Source organism: Oryzias latipes, chromosome 3 (genome assembly GCF_002234675.1).
Source record: "Oryzias latipes chromosome 3, ASM223467v1".
Classification (NCBI taxonomy): Eukaryota; Metazoa; Chordata; class Actinopteri; order Beloniformes; family Adrianichthyidae; genus Oryzias; species Oryzias latipes.
In genome coordinates, this window is record NC_019861.2 from 12046141 (window position 1) to 12068423 (window position 22283).

Genomic DNA, 22283 nt, shown 5'->3' on the forward strand with positions numbered 1-22283 from the left:
GCAGCTCTTTTATCAGTCTTTGTGTGAAAAACCCTCTTTAGTTCAGCTCACGTCTGGCTGTTTTATAAACAAAGCAAATGCATTTCAGCAGTGACTTTTCTCATTCTTGTCTCATCATTCCTCAGCACTCACATCAGCTGTTTCTGAGCTATGAGGGGCCACAGGCAGCCCGCTGATGGTATTTATAGCATGCCAGCTCGCTCAGTGATAGATGTCACCTTCACGCCACCACCTCTGTCTATCTAACAAGCTGGGAGGTGTAGTAAGTGTGCAGGAAGGGAACAAATGGAATTTTGTGTGTCATGTTTCTTTATGCTTGTAATAGGGACCTCTCCTTTTTAAATGTCTACGAGGAAGTTGTTTGTTTTCTTTGGAAGGGTGTTTCTGCCTTTTTGATTTATGAGGAGGCTGCGGAAGACAAGTTTGGCAAGAAGCTGTGACTAAAAATCCTTCCTTTATGTGGGTGCAGCTCATAACAGGATGTCAGAGGGGGAAAAAAAACTGCTCTTAAAGTGTGAAAACACGGCACATAAAAATGCTCAACAAACATAAAACAAGGAGCGATCAAAGTGCAAAGATGCCACCCGGAGACGAGCGCATGCACAGACGACAATCCTCCGGTTTTGTTTAACCACGGAGAAAACCCTGCAGCAACTGTCACTGATGCCTTCCTGACATCTTCAATCATCTCCTTAGAAAGAGATATTTGTGGCTCAAATGATAGTGCTGTCCGTTGTAAAAGAAAATATAATTCAACTCGGTCTGACAAGTGGAGTAAGCTCGTCAAAAAACTGAGGCTTGAAGGAATAGAGATTTTTTTTTTCTTTCTTCTGAGGACTTCATCCAGATTTATAAGCTACTTCTTCTAGGACAGTTTCTCATCACTGACCTTTAGGATCTTCTGAGATTCTCCATGAACGTCATTACCACAAAATGTACTGTCATTTCTATTCATGTGAACATTTCTTGAGACTTTTTTTCCAACAAAGCTACATTGGGAATTTCAGCAAGCTGTGTCAGCCAGACAGCCTAAATTCATATCTTCTCCCTGACAGCAGATCCAGGCATAGTGTCATATGGCAACCTGAATTAAAGCCATGTCAACATATTCGCCTGCCAGGGATGATTTCCAGTCACTCAATGACCATTTTGACATTGCACTGGAAGGGCAGTGAACCTCCATGCATGGCATCAACATACAGCATATACAGCTAGTTTCATGAAAACTACTTTTGGCAGGAGTGTCCAAACTTTGTCCAAAGAGGGCCAGATTTGGTGCAGTGGAAATGTGTGAAGGCCAACCATTCTTTCTGACACTCTTTGAACCCTTATGTTAACATAAAATACAAATGAACTATAATGGACATTTTGCTGCAATGACATACATTTCAGTTCTTCAGCAGAAAAAAAAAGCTAAATACATTTTTACTAAAAGGACTACAGCCAGCAAATACAGCCAGTCCTTTAGCGTACTGTTTTCTATTTCACTAAAAAATTATTGCAATTTCCACTTGTCCATATTATCGATTTAATGACAGGTGCATGTGAGACTGTGGAAATTTGATAACACAGGCCCACGGCCGGACTTTGGACATGCCTGGCTTATGGCATTAATACGGGTTTTGTAAAAAGTAAATTAGATTTCTGTAAATGCAAAAAACATGCAGATAAAACATCTATGATAGAACCTGTGACACTTGAGATGTATGTTTGTTCAAAGAGTTGGATGACTTACATAGCAATAAAAATACAGTTTTGCGTGAAGAATAAAATTACAACCAAACCAACAAGTTCTTGATGACAATTGCTCTGCAGAGTATTTGTTCTTGGAGCACCTGAACTTAATGGACATTTGTTAACTGAGAAACTTGAAACTTAATCAGTTTGAACCACGATTTTATTTACTTGGAACTCAGATCTTGGATAACTAGACTGTTAAAAGTTTAACACTGGTCTGAATTATTCATTGATGTGCTGTTACCACAGAGTAGTGGACAATTAAATCATTGTCCAAAGTTCTCCCTGTGCTCCTCAACTAAGTTTTCAAACCAAACGAGACCAGTAGAGTTTTGTTGAGCTGACTCCTTAGAGTTAATAAAAACAGAGCACTAGTCATGAGGGCTGTGGTGACAATCTGACTCCATTCACCTCTCAAGACATACAATTCACAGATCAAACCACATTTCTTACTGTTCAATATTAGATTGAAATGATGGCTATATTTTGCCTTTTTTATGGAATGTATGAGCTTTAAAATAATATGCATCTTTTATACCTTTAAGAACAGGAGATCAGAATCAATGAAACATAACATAAAAACACAAATATTTTAAAATAAAAATAACTAATAGAAATTATATAAACAAGTATAAAAAAACAAATTGTCTTGTTTGCACATATTTTTGAGCTTCAACTGCATTGTTCTGTTTCAAGTGCAAAATAACTTTCTGAGCAACCAAAGTTTTTACAGTTTAACGCTCAAAGCAGTGAGTGTTAAATGGAGTGTTCACTCCACATAAGTTAGGGTCCCGGTTTATCTCAGCCATCTTTGGACCAAGTCTGAGTACATTTTCTGCAGTTGAAACCCTTTTGCTATCCTAGGCATTTTAACATTGGGAGTTGGGTCATCTAGACCCACTAGACAGTGCTCTGAACCTTTTTTCTTCAATGATTTGTGATCTTCACTGGTGTCCATGGATTACATGAAATCTTTCCACCTTTATCCACCTTTGTCATGGTAGGGAGAACACGTCAATGCAAGGGTGGGGTCATCTAAGATAGGACAAGGGTTAAATTTGTATCGTCTATAACATAAACATTTAGTGTTCAAATATTTAAAAAAAAATTATAGCATAAAGACATTCCAAAAACACTTTATCACCTCATGTGGTTTGATGAGAAGAAAACAATTTTTTTGTGTGCCAATATTCCACATTTATTCAACATTTGATTTGATTTGATTTATTGATTTATTTCAAACATTGTAGTCAAAGCAATAAAGAATTTACACATTTTTATCCAACTTAATACAGAAATGTTGAAATGCATAGTTTAAAAAGACAGAAAATAAAACAAAGCAAAAAGTCACTTTAATCACATTTTGCTTAATTAAATACAGTGATCATTAACTAAAGTCAAGTAGAGCTTGATTTATTGCTTGAAAAGGAGTGAGAAGAAGTGAGCTTATCTAATTCCACCCCTACTGAGTTAATACATTTTATAGTTTTACAGTTTTTGTTATCCGGTTCTGATCCGATAGATTCTTTTCAAGTTACAAAATGATTGATTATCTTCGAAAAACATTCATTCATGATTTCAGTAAACAGTATCGGTAATCAATATGTAATAATCATTGATTTTTATGTAAGTGTTAATGGCCGATGAAGTGTGCGTTATTATTTTTTAACGCACGCCGTGGAAGCTTGGGTTGGACGGTTGCTTCCGCGAAGTGCATTAAAAAGTAATAACGCACACTTCGAAGGCCATTAACCCGCTTATACTATGGTCACTTACAAAAGCAATACATATTAACCAGTTTTTAGTCCTTAATTCTTGTTTTGGATTGCCTTTCTCACAAAAAGCGGACTATTTGTTACGTGATGCGGCGTCACGTAACAAATAGTCCGCGTCGCACCGCACCACCGCTGCAGTCAAGATTCTGCGATATATATATATGCTGGTCGTCCCGATAAGTGGAATAAAGCACCAGTTCAGAAAGAAAGTTCACCTCTTACCGCTTGTTTTTATCCAAATGATGAAGCAAAAGGTTGTTTTAAAGAAGCCGGCGTAGTGATACAAAACACTACGCCGGAACTTCTTTTTTCACTGTGCGGTTATCAGGTTTTAATGCACACCCAGCAGCCAATCAGAATCGTGTATTCACCCGGACCATGGTATAATAGAACATATTATCACAAAAAAACAGTAATTATTGCTACACATTGCAGATCAAGTAAAGAAAATCAATAGCTTATTGATTGTAATTTAAACATTTCAGTAATCATTATTGCACATTACAATGTAATACTCATTGATTGTAATTAAAAACGTTTTCCAAAATATTCAGCTACTTAAAGGTCTAAATTTAGGATTTAAATTCACTGCCCACAATAAAATACAAAGCGTGTTAAGGTTAGAGATAATGGAAGTGGCTGAAACCATGTCTCAGGTATCATGCTCGTGTTCAGTAATCTCACATGTGTCTGTGTGCTGCATGATCAGGTGACATAGATGTTTGTGAAAGAGTATGTGTCAACAGTTCACGTTTGAAGCTTGTAAATGTGCGTCCATGAGTCACACTGAGAGACTGGAGACAGACACACTATCTCCCTGCTGACAAGTATCAGCGGCTCCTTCTGCTGGGGGGTCTCTGCTGTCGCATGGGTAATGGGCGCAGACAGGAGCGCTGGTGCTCAAGGGGGGAGACTGGTGCAGATAAAGCAAGAAACTGGGGGCTGGGAGGTTGGCAGTCAAACCACCGGGGGATGTGACAACACAATCATGCTGAAAGCAACCAGCAGGCCCCTTGGGCGATCCAGGTTTCATCACCCAGCTTCCACCTGTCGTTTCCTCTTAAGCCCCCTTCCAGCCTCTCCCTCAGAGAACAGCAGAGGCCGGGTGGCTGAGCTGCGCGTTAAAGGCCACCGCTGAAATCCTGAAATGTTGAGTGACGTAACTGTCACATGTTTGCTGGGATTAGATCTGCATTGTCAGATATTTTCGAGTGGTGTGGTGTAAGGTATTTACACCTCCATATATAGGGGTCATCCAGGCTCCAGCTCAGCTTGCAGACAGATTCACTTCATTTCATCCACTCTGAAAGCTATCTAAAGCAGCTGCAAAAGTGGCAGACTGTATGTTCCACATTGCAGCCTTTTCCTTTTTAACAGTGCTGACAGAGCATGAAGCCGTGGAGATCAAGTACTGTCAGGCTGTTTGTGCTTTGGTTATTAATAATCCGAAATTTCAAGCCCTCGAATGAATCTACAGGATGAAGCACACTCTGCCCCCTTCATTTTGGATATATTTAACCTGTCGAGACACTCAACCTTTGCCTGGACATAAACAGGGGAACATGGAGTGCTGGTTAACCCGAGTTTGAGTCTGCACCATCCCACCCCTGTTAGCAGTGAACTGCATCTGGCACACATGTCACACCTCCTGTGCACTAACACCAGGAGTCAGGTTTACTCGGAGTGTGAAAATGAGATCTGCCAGCTTCAATAAATGCCTCTTAGCAGTGTGATCAGTCAGGCTTTCTAGCAATGTGCGGCCTCCTCTGGCTTAACTGTCTCATTAGCAGCAGGGGGATCTCATATTTAGTTTAACACCATTTAGATTCACACTTTAAAGATTAGTTGTCCCAGACACATCAGGGTCTTTCATATTAAAGTTTTATAAACTTTCGTTTAATTCTTTTGGCTAACAAGCACTATTTATTCCAAATTTTACTCAGGCAAGAACGCAATTATAATAAACATATTTTTTTTCTTTTTTTTGTCTGCATGTTAGTGGTAGATGGAGCCACACAGTAGATTGACATCTAGATTTTAGTATAAAAGCACATGATTTCTTCTGCTGCTGAGCATATAAGGCTACATTCACATTGGTCATGTGACATGCATGTTCAAGAATGCACTAAAAACAAATATTGAACGTGCTTTCACCATTAGGTGTTCACACTGGACGAGCAGGGAGGGGCTTCTTCTTTTTCACGTCTGCTACTTACAGTTGGAAGAGTCTTTGTGCAAAATGTCAAAGCGGTGCAATTCTATCCAAGATTTTTTTTCCAGAGCTCTATTCCAACATATGAAAGACTAAAATAATCCCGGCCGGGCACAAACTGTAATTATTCGTTTCTCCTCCATGATAGATTTCAAACAAGTCGCCCCCTCAGTCTTTTGAAAAGGACACTACCTATGCGTCACTACCGAATCCCACTCCCTAATTGATCAAAGTTTCACTTTTTGGCGTTCAGGCAGTCAAAAGTTGAACTGGTTGAACTTTTTTAGTGTACGTTCAATAAATGCCTGGTTTGTATGTAGAGCCCAAGAATGGACTTTAAAAATTGCGTAGCGATGTGTGGACGTGAAAAACACAGGTTTGCAGGCATTCAGGCGTTGATTTTCATTGAACACGGTTGCTAGAAAGTCAATTGACCAGGCCAGTGTCTACGTAGCTTCAGACCTAAAATTCCATGAAGATGTATGCTTCTGCGGCTGTTTGGCTGCACCCCATAAGTGCTTGTGCATAGGTTAGAGTGAAGCTGATGACTCTCCGAGGCCCTGGGGAGCCAAGATCCAACCTGCCAGTGTTTTTTAGAAAACAACTGAGGCTGACCCAGTGACATCTTTTTGCTTTTGTTCAAACTCACACGCAAAACCTGCAAACTGTTCACCTGCTTAGCAGCAGAAACAGTGAGTGACGGGTGGGTTGGGCCACTAGCTTTGGGTTCTCAACGCTCTGATGATGCTGCCGTCAGGCAACAACAAACAAAAGTTAGATTTCTCACTTTTTTTAGGCTCTGACCGCTCAGCCCCCCTGCTGCAGATTTCCACAGAAGAGCACAGCTGCTGCCCTGCTGGGATTGACTGGTGTTTTATTGCTTCCAAATGATTTTTTATAATATGGTCAATAACAAATGCCTTTTTTTCAAATGGCTTACTTTTTTTTTAGGTTTGTTTAAACCTCATGTAGATGCTGCAGGAATCCTTTCTTTCTCGTCAGTCCTTGAGGTGTTTCAGGTGTATTTCAGTGTGAACTATTTTCTAAACTAAAATAATATTTCGATGAAGATTTTTTATTTTAGTGAGTTGACCCTCTTAGTGTGTGGATGTAGTTCATGGACTATAATTTACATAGCAACCTCAAAGCCTTTGACAAGTTTGACAAAAGTTCAGAAATATGCTCAGACGTTTATATTTATGAGTATTCCACTGAATGCTCTACACCAGGAAAAAGCTTGTTGGTGTATAAAATGCTTTTTGTAAACAAAGAGCATTTTATTAATAATAAATAATAAAATGAACGACATTTATAGTAGCAGCTCTGCATCCATTTAAAATATGTCTAATTATGTCAGCCTTTTATTTATTTCTTGGATAAAGTGCGTACTCTCTAGCTTCTAGCTCTTTCACATCTTTGTGGATCTCAAAAACAGAAGCCCAGCATTAAGTGGTGTAATATATTCCACATTATGCACAGGCTAACAGAGACATATGGCTTTGAATCCAAGAACTCAAAAATTTCCAAGATAACACCAGCGGTTATCAGCAATGAGGACTGTCACGAGCTGAGGCGCCGAGCGCCGGCCAGGTGGCCCTTTAGAACCCGCTGCCAAGAGATGAAACCACCTTAGTGTCAGCATTTTAATTTGATCTGCCATGTGCACATATGTCTTTAAAGTCTGCGGGGAGTCTCGTTGCCATTGATCTGCTCCACCAGTGTTCTGCATCATACAGGTTAGCACTGCAGGCTAATCTGTAGTGAGCCTGTCCCAAAAACCGGAGCCAAGTATGTGGCAGGATGAGTGATCTCCTCTCCTCTGATCCACAGCCCTCAGATGCCCGTTCTGTGCCAACTGTTCAGCTCCTTTGTAGAAGGAGCCAAGATGCCCAGACGGCTAGAGGAGGAGCAGAGAGACCCAAAATCAGGAGTCGTCTTCTGCTGGAAACAGTATAAGAAGGAGGGGGTACAGTCTCTTCAGCACCGTCAGATTGAATTGCACGGACAGCAGGATTACTGTGCCTCAGAGCCACGTTCACACCAGCCTCTGCAACATGCGTTCAAGCAACCACTGGAAATGAAAAGTCCTTTAAATGTATGTATGTGTACGTTTCATGCTTCTGCATTCAAAACTTCCACGTTCACGAGTAGCTATGCAAGTTTTAAATCCTTTTTTGGACCCTACGCACAAAACGTGCATCCTTTGACATCCATTGATCACGCGTTGATGACTTTGATTTGGTATTGATGTAAGGATGGCATCTGTTTTTATTCATGGAAGGGCCAAATGTTTAAATATTGATTATGAAGGAGAATTAAATATTTGTGGTTTGTGCGCGGCTTGAATCAATTACATGACACCAAGTCTTGCATATATCGGATGAGAGCTGTGACACCATCTCTTTGGGTCTAGTAAGTCTCACAACTTTTGACACCATGACTATAATGTTTAAGGCAATTGCAGGCTCTCAGGGGTGTTTTTGACAAGTATGCTGGGAAAGAAGGAGATGCAAAGACTCTGACAAAGTCAGTACCCTGCTCAAAAACAGCTTGGAGAAACTTCTGGAAACCAAGAAAAAAATTAAACTAGGTGACAACACCGACGGCATTAATGATTACAACAGGTACGTCGAGTCGCAAGCTTGGCTATGCTGTTGGGCCCCTAGAGGAAAAAAAATGTTGATGTTCTTTTGGCTTGGTTTATTTCATTTACGATTAGCATTTTAAAAAGGGAACAATAACCATGAACTACTGTTGAAAGTCTTGTGAGACCCATACAAAGCTTGTATATTCATTTGATAGTCAAAATGATGACAAAATGCAAATAAAGTGTTCATCTCCCAAATACAAACAAAAAAAAAGGAATAGAGGTGTGAAAGAAAAAGCCTGGAGCACGATTTGCGAGATGTGCACCACTTTGACATTTTGCACCAACCCTCTTCCAACTGTTGGTGGTGGACATGTGCTAGTAAAGAGTAGAGTAGTCAAATAAGAAGAAGCCCCTTCCTGCTTTTCCGGTGTGAATACCATGGGCTAAATGCATCTTCAAGAATGTCACCTGTCACATGACAGGTGACATTCTTGAAGGTGTGAACATAGTGTGAACATAGTTACAGTTTTTCTATTTTATCCCTTCTGACCGCTAAAGGTGGATCTTCAAGCACTGGAAGGATCAATCACTTCTTGAAGAATGGCCTTTGGCAGTCATCTGGGATGTATAGAACTGTTGTTACGTACGTAATTTTCCTTCCCTCACGATGGAAAGTAACTGAATGAGTAATCATTCCTAGAAAATTCTTGGTCGTTATTTTGCTCCCGGCTGCAAATTCTGCAACAAGATCAGCGAAATGATAGATCTTCACTGGCATTCAAGTCTGGCCTGTTCTCCGGAGAGCCTTGAATTCTAAAAATCCTGAACATTTTCAAAATATCTTGCATCGTTTGGTAACTTACCTACTCTCCTGGGGCACATGTTCTGTGAAAGAAAAGCAGCTGTGTGTCAGAATCTCTGCAGAGCGGTGAACTGAACTCTTCTTTGAGAGTGAGTCGTGAGCATAAACACGGCATCTCAGGTATCCATTCAGTGTCAGAACAATTCCACCATTAGAGCTGCGTGAAGAGCCCTCAAAAGCGCTACGCTGTGGATGGAGTCCTCGCTCCTCCTCTACTCTCCACTCCACAACCTGCCCACATTAACTCTCCAGCCCATTCAGCTGTGATTAGAAAAGCCTCTTGGCTTGCAGAGTTTGCAATCATTTGACCATAATGAATTCCAATCACTCCCTCCTCCTGCCCTCTGCTCCCTCTCAACCTGGAGAAGCTACAAGAGGAAGAATGCAGAACGACGAGACAAAGAGAGCAGGGCATGTCACAGTTGAAGCACAACCCTGCAGCCTCCATTTCTGTTGAAAGGACACAAAAAGCAAGCGTCAAGAAAAATGTGCTGCTATTACAGAGACCATGAAAGTTCCTTGCACTCCCATCTGAATGGAGACATAAATGATGCCTATGAAATATAAAAGAGATGACACTAAAGATGCTTCAACACATCTTTGCTTCATGATTTTCACGTGTGTTGAATATTATTAGCCTTTTTTTTTCTCTGATACCACTTTATTCCTGTTCTGTCTAAAATTTCAACCTGACCTTTTTGACAGAGAACAGAATTTAAAAAAAATAATAATTGAGTAAATCATGAAAAAAGTGCCATTTTGAAGGAGAAATTTTACTGCTGAAAAAGTAGCAAAACATGAAGAATCCAGGTTTTACGTCAGGTAATAATGGAGCTGTGTTGACCTTTTCTGAAGTGACGGCAGCAGCACATTGTAATGTCTGTGATCTGTTTTACACGCAGCAGTTTAAGTTTGCTGATCATTATGAGTAGCAGCCAACATGGATGGAAAAGTCTCTCTTCTTTGGCATTTATAAAACCAGTGACTTATCTGAAATGACTTTTTCCTAAATAAATCAACTGTTAACCCTTTCCTGTTTATTTTGGTTGGTTCCAGCAGTCCTTTACCTCCGAGGTTTCAGGTGCTCAGTCTGACCCATTGATCATGATCAGCATGGGGGAAGATGATGACCAGCCCCCTGTGAGGAAAAACACTGTATGTTCCAGTATTAAAGACAGAATCCACGACACACGAGCTCCTGGCTTGTAATGCAAGACATTGCTGGGTCATTCATGTCTTTGATATGGAAATTACATGTCCCATTGGTTGAAACTTTAGAAAAATGTGTCAATTTAAGTTGTATAAATAAAAAAAACAAAAATTTAAGTTAGATCAACATATTAAATTGGGTCGGTGCAAACAAAGGCTTTCATGGATCTATGCGTCTGCAAGTGGATGTATCAGAATGGAGCGGAGCTTGTGCCCTGCTGATAGCTTCTACATAACAACTACAAGCTTTTTCGCACAGCATTTATTTTGCCTGTTCTTGATTTACAATCATTTAAATAAAGTAATTCTCCGAAACACAATGTCCCCCATCATCAGAAAAATGAACAAGAACATGTTAAAAGACCATTTAATTGGAGTGGCTCTTTAACTGTCATTTTGCTTTTACAGTATTACAGAAGTCAGGTATGAAGTTGAGACTGGAAGTTATATTGATGAAGAAGAGGTGACAGAGCTGGAGGGACCTGCTACTAAAGAGGAATGGGGACGAAATGAAGAACAAAAATGAGGACCTTCGGTTGTGGATGGCGCCATCAACGAAGAGAGTAAGGCTATTGCGTTCTTGTAACACAGACATCCGGTCCCACTAAAAGAACTCAAGGACCACACAGACCAAAGAAACATATAGCATGGTGTTTTACCACTGTCAGGAGTTTCATGGTGCCATCATCGAGCAATGTGTACTCATTTTATTTATTATGAGCCGGATCTATCTTTTAGTCTGATCTATCTTTCTAAAAATACCGGATCTAAATTAGTCTAGGAGGAAATTAGTACAGTAGGGGGTGGGGCAGCTGTGTATTGTTGATTCTCTTGATACTGTTATTTTGCTTTGCCCCCCAACCCCCGTAGTCCGCGGTCATAAAATGGTTGGGCGGTTTTTCAGATGACTTTTTTCATGGAAAACTGTGACACTATCTGGCAACACTGGTTGGAACCATCATAATACAAACCAATGCAAGCCATTGAGTAAAAAAAGAATACATTTACATGATATACATGTAATAATCAATTCCTAAACAATTCTTTATCGACATAGAATCATCTTTAAAACTTTTAAATTATTTTTAAAAATTTTAGAATAATCTTTAAGACTTTAGAGTAATCCTTTTTTGAAGACTATATATGTTAATGTTTCATTTGAAAGTCAAAAAAAATTTAAAGGACATTGCAGGGAGTTGAACCCCGTCCAGCTGAAGCCAGAGTACCATCTCCCAGTGCCTTTTGCTTTGATGACTGAACATGGAAGGCAAAGCAAAACCTGTAGTCCAACCAGCATGCAACTTAAAATGATCAACACACTTGGAATAATTGTTTCAAAGTAAAAGTTCTAAAGATATTTATATTAAAAGGAAAAACGAAGAATTTACAAAGTGTGGGGGGTACCAGAGTCCCTGGTGAAAACCTCTAAAGTTTTTTTATTCATAGTAAAAGTTTTAAAGAAAAGAATAAAAAATAAAAATTAACGATTGTTGTTTTTGTCATTTATCAACACAGCTAAATCACAATTTTCTAAACATGAAATTGTTTCCTATTGAAAAAGAGTCATACAAAATATTTTTTAAGTTTGCATCATCCTGCTGCAGCAAATGTTTTACCTTAAGTGTACCTTGATGTGTCTTTATCCTCCTGTTATTCTAAATATGGTGTGAATGGTTTATACTTATATATAGCGCTTTACTACCTTCTTTACTACCCCCTTTTTTAAGGGGTTTTACAGTCACAGTCCGATTCACCCACACACACTTGTATATTTTAGCATTTTACTTGTATTTTTATTGATTCTTGTACATATTTTGTTTAGAGTTATAGTATTTACCACATCGAGGCTGCAACAGTTTGGTTGTATTATTATGTACAATGACAATAAAGCCTTCTGATTCTGACACACATTCACACACTGATGGCGCTCCACTGTTGAACACTGGCGTCAACCGATAACCACCAGGAGCAACGTATGGTTCTTGCTCAGGACACTTTGACACATGGACGAGCAGGACAGGAACCAAACCTACAATCTTCTGATGAGAGGTCGGCCGCTCCACCTCTGCATTATGGTCAGCATTACGTGCTTAAACTTTTTCCAATCGTGTACAAAGCCTACAGATGGATGAACATTTTCCCAAAGGATTTAAAACCTGTGCATCCACTGGTTGTTTACATAAAGCCTGTTGATTTAGTTTAATGCCAACATTGTGGTGTTTTGCTGTTTATTTTAGATGCAACTCGGTCATAAAATCATATTCCTGATTAACTAAAAATAAAATTGGTGCTAAATAAGTAACACTTCATTTACCATTATTTTATTGTTATTTTTAGCCAAGGAACCACAGGGGGGTGGGGGGTAGGTAAAAGAGTCATATGCGGCGACTCCAGAGCCTCACAGTGCAGACCTCTGGGTCAGAAAGATACTCTGAGAGTGGAAAAAATCCCCAGCTGCATAACTTTATTCCATAAACAAGTATTCTTGTTGCCTCTGGTATCAAAACTAGTGTTTTTGAAGAGATTTAGATTCAGCTAAGAGCAAACTTAGATTATGTAATCCACTTATTTGATTATTATTCTTTTAACACCTGATAATATGCAACCCCCCCCCCCCCCCCCAAAAAAAAAAAAAAGAAACAGCAATACACATCTGGAATCTATATTTTTTATTGACGTAATAATAATAATAGTTTTGCACTTACTTTGAGAAAGTTATATGTATTTGTTTCTGGCTCTAAGGACTGAAAAAAAAGGAGGGATGGACTCCAGTCTCCAGTCATGTTCTCTGCGGGTGTTTCAGCACCGTGTCACACTGATGATGCTGACAGTGCTGTGGTAATGACCTTTCAACATTGTCATGCCAACATTCCCCGCTCCCTCTGGCCAGCAGTGTCCCTGTCACCTACAATCAACAGCACAGTCTGGCCACCGAGCCACTCTGTGAGTGTGACCAGTGTGGACACGAGAGCAGAGAACCGCTGAGAATACCTCGCCATCCAGGAGATTCATGTTCGCTAATTAAGCTTAGACATGTTCTAATGCTCCCAGAATGATCTTATGCAACATGTCTAATGCAATGGCTGTATTTTGGCACTGTAACCCTTGTGCTATCCTAGGCACTTTAACGTTGGGTCATCTAGACCCACTAGACAGTGCTCTGAACCTTTTGTCTTCAATGATTTGTGATCTTCACTGGTGTCCATGGATTACATGAAATCTTTCCACCTTTATCCACCTTTGTCATGGTAGGGAGAACACGTGAAAGTATGGGTAGGGTCATCTAAGATAGCACAAGGGTTACAGGGATTAACTAACATGTTTCTAGATCAAATTAGAGAGGAGGCGTTTCCACTCTGTTAAGATGATAACAGTACATTTCTGCTCTAAGAGAAAATAATCAACAGTGATCATAAAAGACAAGTAAGAAAACACAGTGAAATACTGCTGTTTAAAGAATTTGAACAAAAGAATAAATCTTGGATTTCTTTTCAAATCGAACTTTGCACAAAAAAAACCCCCAAAAAGATGTATAAATAGTAAATGGCCATAAACAAACTTTCTCTCCTCTAATAAATCAACTTTGTGTCAAACGGCCATTAGCATGTCAGTGTTTTTCAATACTTCATCCGTCCTTCTAAAGTTCAGTTTTTTTCTTAGTAAAACCAAAATACAAAGATGATCTTTGTAAATGCAATTTATTCCATATATGATGAAAAACGATTTCAATGAGTAAAAATTAAGAAGAAGAATTTATTGAGTACATTATTCAGTCACTCTAAATCTGACCTTGATACAGTATTTTGCTGGAAAACGGACATAGATGAGAAACTGAACTTTGAGGGAGCAAGTCTGGAGACAAATGAGTTCTCACTTCTGATTGAAGAGGTTTCTGCTTTTTGAAGAAAGATTATGCACAGTTGATCACAAACCTGTGTGTGAGAAACGTCTTTTTCAGGATAAGAGCCGCACTTTTAGACAGTTTGTTGGTGACGACTGCTGCCAGGTGAACAGACAGCTGGCAGCTTTCCATCTGTTTTCACTTATCCATCACTTCTTTAACAAAAATATTTGCAACCTTAAAAACCTGTTCTATGTTTTTTTAAGTTTGCTTTAACTTCTACTGTGGATCCAATTTCCAAACTCTGATTTAATCCGATTGCTGGACTTTGATTGGGTGCCGTTAGTTTTGAGACTTGTATATCTTCATCATAATGAAAGTCTTTCTCATCTCACTAAGGATAAAAAACTGAGGTTGCCAAGATTTGGGAGTCTGCCCGATTTGCCAATATAACTTATCATAAACCAAAAATCCTTGCTTTTGTGTGTGCAATAGATTTATATTTTACAGTTTGGAATGTTCTAATTATCTCCTGTTGAAGACCCACTCTGATAAAAATCATGTTTTTGCGTTTTAGCATCTCCCTGTGGCATTTTTCGGGTGATTTAAGATTTCTATTAAGGAAATTAAGCTCAAAACTACCTTTCTGAGTATTTATTTACTCAAATAGTTGTAAATCAGGAGCAGACGGAAAAGGGCGTTTGAAATTTTGTGACGTAGAAAATACACTAGGCACACAACAATCTCTCTGCTCCGCTGCATTCTGATGAATCCACTTGCAGACAAATAGATCCATGTACATCTTTGTTTTCCTCATCTGTGCTGGTATCTGGATCAAAACTATACGACTGGATAGCTCCAATATAGCTCGCCATTTATATTACATTTGTAAAGTTCGGCTGGGATTATGAGAGACTGTAAGCTAACAGAAGAGAGTGTAAACAGATGGTTGTTGACGGGAAGTGGGGAAGGGCTTTTTTAATAATCTACTGAACTACTGCTGCTCTGAAGAAACTATGTCCAAGAAGACGACCCTTTTTTCTAAATTTTGCAATCAGAATTGCAATCAGAATTATTAAAACACTGCAAGCACCGCTTTTACTATAGATCAAACGATAATTAGAGCAGGTGTTTAAGTAAAATAATGGATCCAGTCTTTATATAGTCTCTAAATATCTTCAAAGAGAATCTTGGGAAAAAAATATATTTTAAACCTTTTAGAAACTCCAGAGTAAACGTAGCATTTGTATCACAAAAACAAATACTTTTCAACAACCAATTACAACATCATAACATGTTTTGTTTTTAATATAGTTTATCTTGATCACTTTTTCAGTTTTCATGTTTGTGTACTCTGTTTATAGTAGGAATTTTTCTTACACATATATAGTTGTCTGATGAGACGACAATTACATTGTATAGCTATTCTGTATGTGTGGCTCTCTGGGATCAAATGTGACCCCATTTGACGAAACCAAAGTGTTTTTGACAGAACAGACTGTAGATTGTTCAGGTTCTTCCAAATCAGCATACCTGATGAACAAGAACATGCAGTAAAATGTAAGTAATTTGGAAAGCCCCAGCAGAACAATGGACTTTTGTGTTGGACTTCTTGGATCACATCCTTTGCGCATAAACATGCAGTAATTATAAAGGCTGTCTGATGGCGGCTGAGTAACAGAGACAGATTTCAGGTACTTGAAAGACTTTCATTGTGTGTTTTTGTCTTGTGTGTGCATGCAGTGTGTGTTACCGATTTATTGGTTGCTTGGCAGCAGCGGTGCTGGGTTCATTACCCTCCTAACGACAAGCTGATGGAAGTGCCTGAAGAGGCCGTCCTCTCCTTCGCTCTTCTTCTGCTTCTCTTGCCGCGCTTTTATCCTCAAGACATATCTCCAGCTGATTGCCGTCTCGGAGGCTTCACAATTCCAAAATTGAGAGAAAAAGATGAGTGAGGCGCGCTGGCCCCCAATGAGTCATTCAGCTTCGACTCATTTTACATTATCTTCCTGCCTGCCTCTTTATGATGAGGAGAATCGTGTTTTCATTGTGAAGCCACATGTGGTGGAAGAAAGCAAAACCTAAGTAGAGCCACAATGTAAGAGGACAAACCCTACATAAATGCAAATCCACAAACTATGCCTATGGTAAACACTGAAGGTCTAAAAGTCTCCAAATATCCATGTCTAAATGCATTTAGGCCCAATTTTTGCTGCTTTTTTGAAGAAAAAAAAAAGGGCAAAGTACTAAGAAAAAGCTGGAAAGACACCCTACTCTGCTCCTTAAAGATAACATTCCCTCATTAATTTGTTCCCATCAGCCAGATTGTGCATGAGCAGCCCATGCCTGCTCATGTGAGATGCTTCAGTTCATTACATGAAGAAATGAGGGGGCTGAGCTGCCTGGCTCCATATGCATTCACCTTTAACCAGGATAGATCTCCAACAAATAAGAAATAAAAAGAATTATGCATTTTCTTTAATCTGCACCCTTGGCTTTCTGTTAAAAATGAACTTTCCAGTCTTGGCAGATGGATGATGGGAAAGAGGTGGGTTTATTTCGCACCAACAGTCCCACCCACAATTCAGAAGTGAATAACCAAAGCCTGTGTCACACAGCCACTGCATACATTTTCACCGATTAAATTTTGGTCTTTCTAGATAAAGACGTAATTTTTGTGTGTCTTGTGTTCGTCATTCGCTGATGTGCGCAGATGTCCGTCGAGGGTTTTGGTTGACGCTTTTTCACAAGAATTCGGTTTAAAGCTGATCAAAAAAAAAATTCTGTTGAGAATTGAGCTATTTATGCATATTATACATAGTTTATGCACAATTATTACATAATTATAACGCAATTATAACGCAATTGTTTGTGATTTTTGCCAGAGGCATCTGCAAATTTTTGTCTTACCACGACACTCCACGTTTGTCTAACGGACTTTTCATGCATGCACCACTAATGTATAACTTTTATTTCAAGTATACTGTATAATAATAACTGTATAATCATGCACATATTGCGTTCAAACCACTAATAGATTGCATATAAACAGCGCTATAATCACGCACGGTTCACGTTCTACATTGACTTACTTTTTCTTCGTCGCTGCACGACTCGTGTGCGCATTAAAAATGATCTTCACCCCACGGTGCTTATTAGGCCAAAGGCGGAATTTTTCTGAAGCTGTAATGATGTTTCAATGGAGGCTTTCTGGCTCTGCTCCATTTGTTTCAACCCATTTTTATAACACACACACAAACAAATGCATCGTCTGTGTAGCCATTAACCCACAGCCATCAATGTGATATCCCATCATCCCCCCCTTCCTCTTACCATCTTTCTCTGCACCACTGTCATTCCATTAGTAATGGATTTTTAACATTTTTTGATTTACAGCATTAAGGTGAAAAAAAGTTTAATTTAATCACATTAATATATACAGTAGATATGCACACAACTATATATATATATATATATATATATATATATGTTGTTCTTTTTTTTGAAAGAGCCTATTTGTTCTGTTTCAACTCTGAACTGAGGGGTTAATGGGAGCTTTTGTTTTTCCACACAAGAAACAAATGGTTTGGCTTTAACCCTTGTGTAATCTTAGATGACCCCACCCTTACATTGACGTGTTCTTCCTACCATGACAAAGGTGGATAAAAGTAGAAAGATTTCATGTAATCCATGGAAACCAGTGAAGATCACAAATCATTGAAGAAAAAAGGTTCAGAGCACTGTCTAGTGGGTCTAGATGACCCAACTCCCAACGTTAAAGTGCCTAGGATAGCACAAGGGTTAATGTGCAAACATCTGTCTCTAAATACTGTTATTTAGTTAAATGAGCGATGTTTCAAGACTGCAGGTGTAGGAGAGAATACGGGATGAATAAAAGAAAGCTGGAAATCAAATGAGATGAGAAAAAAATAGACTGTTTGTTTGTTGTTGTTTGTTTGTGTTTGTGATATAAAATTTAGCAAGCTAGCCCCAAAGCAAAACAGCGAGGCAGACAGAAGCTAAGCCAGCCCCCCCCCCCCCCCCCCCCCCCCCCCCCCCCCCCCCCCCACACACACACACACACACACACACACAGGCCCCGTCAGTCCAGATGACTATCATTACCTAGGTAAATACACTTGGCCAAAGGAGACAGACACACTTGTCGTCTCTTCCTCTGATGTGATTTTTTTTTCTCTAACCTTTTTCACGCTCCACTTTGTGACCATTACTCCACCCCACCCCCCCTTTTGAAAACACACACATTGAATGGAGAAAGATGGAGGTCATTCATGCTGCAGAGATTCACTTGCCTCATTAAATAGGCAATTATTTTAGCATGGCCATATTTGAACTGTGCCGCAGCAAACAGTGCTTGAAGAGGTCAGGGCTTTTAGATGTTCACCTCATTTTATTTCTTGTATTTTCCGGACTTTATGTCACAGGAGCCAAAATATGTGTAATAAAGAAGAAGTATAAGTCGCACTATCGGGAGAAAACTGCAACACTTCAGAACAAATCTGCCAAAACCGGTGTAATGCTGCGGTCAGACCAAATGCGATTCACACGTCACATTCATGTCTGCTGCCTCTTATTTGACATCAAATTCAATGCTCAGTGCTCTTCCAAAACTGTGTTCATAAAGTAGACGCTTTCGTCGCGAGTAGAAGAAGCTACCATAAAATCTTTTGCCTTATCGCTACATGTTGATGTTGTTGTACGTGTTGACTGTATATCTCATTTACTATGAAACGAAGACAGATGATGTTTAGAGATCAGGTTTATTTATTTTTGAAAGTTCTACAAAAACATCGATAATCACTTCCCCATGTCTGGGTTCATGAGATCATTGTGTATTTTGTCTTTGATGAGGTTGACCATCTACTGCAGGAGCTGCATCTGAATGACGGCGCTTTCAGCTATACTTCCACTGATAAGAGGACCGTCATCATCAAACTGTGACCCAGTTTAGTGACTTGCTGTTGTCTTGGTGCCTCTGGCAGTCTACCCTCCCCCTCCTCTCTCTGCTCTGCTCTCTGATTGGAACCAGCTGTGGACACTCACCTCATCTGCTACCAGCCTTCTTAATGGAGATTCGGTCCCAGCATTCCTCGCAGTTCGTTGCCGCTAATGGTGCTTATATGGTCGCCAAGTTAAGTCTTGTATTCAAAGTTATCTAGTTACTTACCTCGCCTTGTCGCTTCACTCTCAGGTTCTTCACCACGAGTGTCCACCTCGTCTCCTCCTCTCCACGAGCTGCTCGATCCGTCTTGCTCCAGCCACGCTACTCAAGCCATGCCACTTTCCTGCCTCGCTCGCTCCTGCCATGCCACGACTTCAGCCAAGTATCACGTCAGCCAAGAAATCCCCCCGCCACGCTTCTTGTCCAGCTCCGACGTCATTGAAGCATCGGGAAGTCAGCAGTCTTGCCGATGCTTCAATGACGTTGGCAGTCTTGCCGACGTCATTGAAGCATCGGCAAGACTGCTGACTTCCTTAATTCATTCTACGAACATCCCCTTTACGTCCTGGAAAAATAAATCTGTTTACCAACTACTTCACCTGAGTTTTCTTCCGTGTTCCAGCATCTAGGTCTGCCACGTCATACACATCATGACAGCTGTCCCGCATTAATCTGAGGAGAGGAAAATAAAAACAAGAATAATATGTCTCAATGCTATTAAAAAAAAATCATAAAGTTCATGAGGAGAACGATTAGATTTTCCTCCATGTTTATTTTGTACGGCGCTTCTTCTTCTGCATTGCTCTCTGTAGTAAATGTTATTAGGAAACAACCACGAAAGGAAAACCACTTGTAAGAGGGGAAAATAATGAATTTATGAGCCTATTTATGTTTTTTTAAAATCACATAGAGCATAAGTCGCACCACTGGCCAAATTGTGCAAACACTGTGACTTATACTCGAAAAAATACTATATTTAGATGCTGACATGAAGCCATACTCCAATGATTCTCCCTCCCCCTGTAATTCTTTCCTGTTTCCTTCTGTTTTCCAGTTTGTATTTTTCTTGCATTTCTCAATCATTTTTCTTTCCGGTTTTTATTTTTTTGACAAGTGGTCTGTGGCTCGCTATACGTCTCCCGGGGGTCTGTTTCACTGATGCATCCCATGGTTACAACACCACTCATTGATTTAAGAACTGCCACAAGCATTGATCTGAAACAGCCATGCTCGTAGGAGCAGAAAAAGTCATTTCTGCATGCTGGACTGTTAATGGCATGATGAAATGCACCCTGCTGTCTCAGCATGCCCCCCACCCTCCATGAATCATTTACAGCAGTTCCCTAATGTTTACAGACTAAATGGTTGTGCAAATGAGCGGCGAAGTGATGCCTCTTTTTTTCTACAGTGTTTCAGTCTGTCCAAATAAGTTAACCATCAGTTAATGTTAAATAAATTACTTCCCAACAATGAATAATAACGTGCTTTTACTATGTCATAAGATGTTTTTTCATGTCTTTGCCCAAATGGAGTTGTTGGGAAGGAAATGTGAAGTAATCTGAGGCTGATTTGTCAGGGATAAACTGCTGTTGCAACAACGTAATTAGGAAAGATGTTTTCCTACTGAAAGCAGTTCTTGGTCTTTTTGCATAATCTTCATTTCTTAAAATAAACGCCTTTTTGCTGTAAACTGAGTACAACTGAAAGGCGAACTGACTCATCAAAAACGGCTCCAATGTTGTTTGAAAAAAGACTGTTACATTTGCGGTGGCACAAAAGTAAACTCAGATTTTCCTTAAACCTGCAAACCCTCCTCCCTCTATTGAGCAGGCAGTTAGAGGGTGTATTTCAGTAATACTGGAGTAAAGCTTTAATCTGTAGAACATTAGAAGAGCTCTGTAAGACTGAACAAGACTTTTCTCCACCCACACACAGTCCAATGCCCTAATGATGGTTTCCCTAGAAACCACACGAAGAGAAACCTGTTAGGTAGAAGCACATGGAGCTGTGGCACAGGCCGACCAAACCTGTATACCCAGTATACACATAATCCTCCACAGCATTGTAATCTTCAAAGCTGCAAAGAGAGTCCATCAAGTTGGCAATGCAGAAGTCCCGCTAAAGGCAGAAAGAATGACAGGAGTGAGGTATGTGGAGTCTAGAGGAAGTTGTGTGTGCGTGTGTGTGTATTTTGCACTTGTTGGGTTTGGATGATAAATTATTCATGACAGCTGCCTCAGCCTTCCCGTTTCAGATGGATTCATTATGGAGGTTGGCAAGGTAATATAAGGACTGTCAAAGAAAACACTATCAAAGCAGTGGTTGCCACAAAAAAAAAAAAAAAAACAGCACAGTGAGTGTGTGCGTACCATGTGTGTGTGTATGTGTGTTCTTCACCTGTTCTTGCCCTAGGGCAGTAGTGGAGAGGTGACCCCACCATGGTAATAATGTGCTGGGATTACAGTTTGATGGAACCAAGCCACAAGGGCTCTTTCCTGCCCACTCAAATGGCAGCTTGTTGCTGCTGGGACTGCAGCACTGGGAGCCTTTGATGCACACAAACACACAAATATAAATTGTTTAGCGCATTCTTTATCTCATTTTCTTTGTTGCCATTTAAATTGTGTCATGTTTTCGATTCAGTAGCAGGATTTGGGTTTTGCACACTTTTTCAAATTTTTATTGTTATATTTCCATATTTAGGTTTTTTTTTGTTTGGTGGACTGAACGAATAAAGTTGGACACATTTCTTTGTATGGAGTAATAAACAGGATCCTCCACAGCATTTGGGAGAACCCACAGCCACACCAGCCTGACACCTCCTTCTCATTGCCTCCAAGAAAGGATTTTTCTTCTTCTGCAAAAATGTTACTACGCTCTGACCCTATGGTCTATCTGCTATAGGCAAAACCTGGACTGGTCCATGAACATGATGATTCTCCACATGGTCAACCTTCAGTGAATCTGTTTCCCACAAAAGCAGGAACTGGCTTGTTGGTAAAGGACAGTAATGAGAAGTATCTGGCATCTTCAGAGACCAGAGATTGGCTGCCTGATCTGTGTGAGATAATTGTCTAAACAGCTCAAAGCTGTG

General features: G+C 39.8%; 1 long non-coding RNA gene across 1 annotated transcript; it reads left to right on the forward strand.

Annotated features, from left to right (window-relative positions):
* Window positions 1-7624: 7624 nt before the first annotated feature.
* Window positions 7625-21574, forward strand: LOC105356546. The gene is made up of 4 exons (XR_910660.3): window positions 7625-7819; window positions 10794-10948; window positions 19099-19359; window positions 19439-21574. It is a non-coding gene; the product is annotated as an uncharacterized LOC105356546 (long non-coding RNA).
* The last annotated feature ends 709 nt before the right edge of the window (window positions 21575-22283 follow it).